The sequence below is a fragment of the Elephantulus edwardii genome, unplaced genomic scaffold (assembly GCF_000299155.1).
Source record: "Elephantulus edwardii isolate Elephantulus edwardi_28Jun2011 unplaced genomic scaffold, EleEdw1.0 scaffold00090, whole genome shotgun sequence".
NCBI lineage: Eukaryota > Metazoa > Chordata > Mammalia > Macroscelidea > Macroscelididae > Elephantulus > Elephantulus edwardii.
In genome coordinates, this window is record NW_006399840.1 from 12,326,906 (window position 1) to 12,332,054 (window position 5,149).

The window sequence follows — 5,149 nt, forward strand, 5'->3', positions numbered from 1 at the left end:
AAAGTAGGCCAGGAGCTGATTGTGGAACAGACCACCAACTACTCATATGCAAATTCAAGCTGAAGCTGAGGAAAATTAAACCAAATCCATGGGAACCAAAATATGACTTTTAGTCTATTCCACCTGAATTTCCGAACCATCTCAGGAACAGGTTTGAGGTCTTGAACACTAATGAGAGAACACCAGATGAGCTGTGGGAGGATATCAAGGGTATCATCCAGGAAGAGTGCCAGCGATCATTGCAAAGACAGAAGAGGAAGAAAAGACCAAAATGGATGTTAGAAGAGACCCTGAATATTGCACTGGAGTGCAGAGAAGCCAAAGCAGAAGGAAGAATTCAAGATACTAATGAGCTGAATAGACGATTTCAAAAGGCAGCGCGGGATGACAAAGTAAAATATAACAATGAAATGTGCAAGGAGTTGGAGTCAGAAAATCAAAAAGACTGAACTCATTCAGCATTTCTTAAGCTCAAGGAACTGAAGAAAAAATTCAAATCTCGAGTTTCTATAATCAAGGATGCTTTAGGTAGAATATTAAATGATCCAGGAAGTATTAAAAGAAGATGGAAAGAATATACTGAGTCACTGTATTGAAAGGAATTGGCAGATACAGAAGAATTTAATGAAACAATATAAGAGCAAGAGCCTATGGAATATGTGTGTGTGTGTGTGTGTGTGTGTGTGTGTATCATGTATATTTTTTTCTATGCCTTTTTTGCTTTTTAATGTTTTCATTTACTTGCTTAGATTTTATATTTCATCTCTTTCTCTTCTGATTTAAAAATATACACTCTCATTCTACTACTTTAATGGTTGTCTTAAAATTTTACCATGAATGTATTCTTTAGAAAGCATATCTGTGGTAAGTATCTCAGCTCTCTTAGAATGATATAAAGTATCAAAAACCTCTGTACTGAGTGACTTCTTACCATAGTACATGTTACTGCCAATTAATGTTTTCCTTCTTTTTCTTGGTCCCCTATGTTTTTATTATGTGCAACTCATAATCGGTCCTCTAGCAGGTTTTCAGGGGTTGTAATTGCAAGGTGAAGATAGTCCATCTTTCTCTCATGAGGCAACTAATTGTTCCCATTCCAACAAACGGTGACTCCAAAGAGTGTGTATTATCAAACACTATCACACGCAAGCAATATTCTGCTGAAAATTATCCAAAAACGATTGGAGCAATATGTCAACAGAGAACTGCCAGATGTGCAGGCTGGATTTAGAAGAGGTCATGGTATAGGGATATTATATCTAACGTTAGATGGATCTTGGAAGAAAGCAGAGAGTACCAGAGTTTCATTGACTGTGTTTCATTGACTATACAAAGGCTTTTGACTGTGTGGATCACAACAAGCTGTGGCTGACTCTGAGAAAAATGGGAACCCCAGAACATTTGATAGTGCTAATGCGAAACCTAAGCATGGACCAAGAGGCAGTCGTCAGAACAGAGCAAGGAGACACTACATAGTTCAAAATCAAGAAAGGGGTCCATCAGGGATGTATTCTGTCTCCATACCTTTTCAATCTGTCTGCAGAACAGATCATCCGAGACGCTGGGCTGTACGAGGAGGAATGTGGCATCAGGATTGGTGAAAGAGTCATCAACAACCTGCATTATGCAGATGACACAACCCTGCTTGTTGAAACTGAGGAGGACCTGAAGCGTTTGCTGCAGAAGGTCAAGGACCGCAGCCTTCAATATGGATCAAAGTTCAGTATCAAGAAAAGAAGATTCTCACCACTGGGGCAATTGGAAGCATCAGTATGGGTGGTGAAGAGATTGAGATAGTTAACAGTTTTCTTTTAATTGGCTCCACAATCAACACTCTTCTGTGATTGGGATGGTGGGAATGAGTGTGTCAGAGATGGCGAGGTTGGCACAGGATAGAGCAGCATTTAGGGCTCTTGTACATTGGGTTGCTATGACAGTAACAACACAAACAAACATGCTTCTGAAAACTCTATGAACTTTGATAAATGATGATAGTTATAGAAAGGCTTTAGCCTTTTGTTCATAGGGTTGCTATGAGTCATGCTCAACTTGACAATAATCAACAACAGTATTATTCTTTGGACTATCCCTGGTGCCATAGCCTCTTAAGTCCTCGCTCAACTTCTGACAGTTCCTTATCCATGTACTGTTCTAAAATCTTTAAATGGTGTTCAGCAGTATTTTGGTTGCATGTGATATTCATGAATTGTTCAATAGTTTCCACATTCTGTTGGATCACCTTTCTTGAAATATGGGAACAAATATGGAGCTTTTTCAATCTCTTGGCCAGACAGTTCTCCTCCAAATTTCATGACATAGATTGTTGAGTACATTCAAGGCTGCATATGTTAATTGAAACAAGTCAATGGGTATTCAATTTATTCCAGGGGCCTTATTTTTTTGCCAAGCTTTCAATGAAGCTTCTACTTTCTCCTTCATTACCATTGGCTCCTGCTCATATGGTACTTCCTGAAAGTTTTCAATGTCAGTCATTTCCTTTTGGTACAGTGACTACAGTGACTCAGTATATTCCCTCCACCTTCTTTTCATGCTTTCTGGATCATACAATATCTTGTCCATACTCAAGGTAAAAATTCATTTTTCAGTTCTCTCAGCTTGATAAATGTGGAGTAAGAAAAATCATTGCTGATGTTAGATGGATCCTGGCTGAAAAGAAAGACTACCAGAAGACAGTCTATACAAAGCTGCTTGACTGTGTGGATTATAACAAGCTGTGACTGACGTTGAGAGGAATGGGAATTCCAGAGCACTTAAGTTTCCTCATGTGGAACCCATCCTGGACCAGGAGGCTGTTGTGCGAACAGAGCAAGGGAACACTACTTAGTTTAAAATTAAGAAGGGAGTGTGTCAGGGTTGTATTCTCTCTCCATACCTATTTAATCTGTATGTTGAACTAATTTTTGAGAAAGGGATGTTAGGGAAGAGGAATATGGCATCCGGATGTAACAGAGGCTCATCATTAACCTGCATTATGCAGATGACACAACCTTTCTTACTGAAAGTGAGGAAGACCTGAAGCACTTGTTTCAGAAGAGCAAGCAATGTAGCCTTCAAAGTGGATTACATCTCAATTTCAAGAAAACAAAGATTCTTACCACTGGCCCAATGGGCAATATCAGGATGTATGGACAAGAAATTGAAACTTTCAACAACTTCATCTTACTTGAATCCACAATTAACATCCTTCATATGAAAAGTCATGAAATCAAATTATTGAGGAGGAATGATATTAGTTTGAGGACTAAGGTATGTCTGATTCAGACCATTGTCTTTCTGATCACTTGCTATGCATCTGAAGGGTGAACAATGGATAGAGATGACAGAAAAATCCTTGCCTTTGAGATGCGGTGTTGGAGAAAAGCACTGAACAACCCATGAATGACCAATAGAACAAACAAATATGTCTTGGAGATGGTATAGCTGGAGTGTTCCTTGGAAGCAACGAAGATGAGGCTTTGCCTCACATACTTTGGGCAAGTTGCTAGGAAGGGCTGTTCCTTGGAGAAGGACAAGATGCTTGGAAAGGTGGAAGGTCAATGAAGGAAAAGAAGACCTTCAGCCAGATGGATATACACAGTTACTATTGAAATGAGCTTTAGTGTGTAAGTAAGTAAGGATGGCACAGGATAGTACAGGGTTTGAATCTGTTGTTTATAGCGTCACTATGGGTTGTACTCAAATCGACGCACCTAACAAAAACAACATCTTGGAAATGGTGCTGCAACTCCTTACCATTAAGCCACCAGTACTATCTAGACATTGTTATTTTATAATTTAACTTTTTTTTAACATTTAGTCATTATTTTACTTCTAGACTTATAGTCTTATTTATGGCATAATTTTCCTCTTTCCTGAAAAATATAAATATTTCTAGTAAATATCAATTGCTAGAAATATTTTGTTTTTTATTATGTGTGAATTTATTTTTTCTATCCCTACTAAACCAGATATTGATAAAGCTCAACGACTATAATCTTTAACATGGATTATACCTCAGCAAAAGAAATTACAAAAATGTTTGTAATTGGACCAACAGACTATATTATGATAGATGAAGAAAAGAGTGAAGTTGTAAAACTTTTCATGTTCTTTGGAAACATAATAAAAATTCTTGGAAGCAGCAGTCAAGGATTAAAGACTTACTGCTTTGGGCATATCTGCTGCCAAAGGCCTCTTTTACACTTTATAGAGCAAAGGTGTCACTTTAGAGGTTAAAGTATGTCTTACCCAAGTCAGGGTGTTTTTGATTGTGCCATAGTGTTTGAAAGTTGGAGAACAAGTAAGGAATATCTAAGAATAATTGATGCCCTTGAATTGTGGCATTTTTAAAGAATACTGAATATCCTATGACTTCCAAAAAAAGCATACAATCTTGTCTTAGAGTCAAGAACATATCTTCTAAGCAAGTTCAGTAAGATTTCATCTTAAATATTTTGGGTGTATCATCAGGAGGGGTTAATAGCTAGAAGACATCATGTCAAGATCAGGCACACCTTAGTCTCCAGACTGACATAATTGCTCTTCAGTTGTTCTTATATGCCTTTGAGTTACCTGTGACTCATAGCTACCCTGTGTACAACAGCCCCAAACTCTGCCCTATCATGTGCCAATCTCACCATTTCCAATGAACTTACCCCAATACCCTAGACACTGAATCAATTCATCTCATCAAGGGTCTTCTCCTCCTACACTGTCCCTCCACCCTCCCAAACATGACATCCCTCTCTAAGGAGTGGTCCCACCTTGCAACATGTCCAAAGTATGTCAGACGAAGCTTCAGAATCCTTGCCTCCAGGGAGCAGCCTGGATTCACCCTCTCTAGGACAAATCTGTTCGATTTCTTAGCAGCCCCTTGTATATTCAGTATTCTTCTCCAGCCCCAGAGCTTAAAGGCATCACTTCTCCTATCATTTTAGGTAATTAATTTTTTCTCTATCGGTAACTTTAAGATAGTCTTTTATTTTTATGTGCTTTTACTAAAATGTGTATGTGTGGATATCTTTGTGTTTATATTATTGTTGTTGTTGTCATGTGTCGTTGAGTCGCTTGTGACTCATAGTGACCCTATGTACAACAGCCCTAAACTCTGTTCTGTCCTGTGCCAATCTCATTGTCTCCGACACACTCA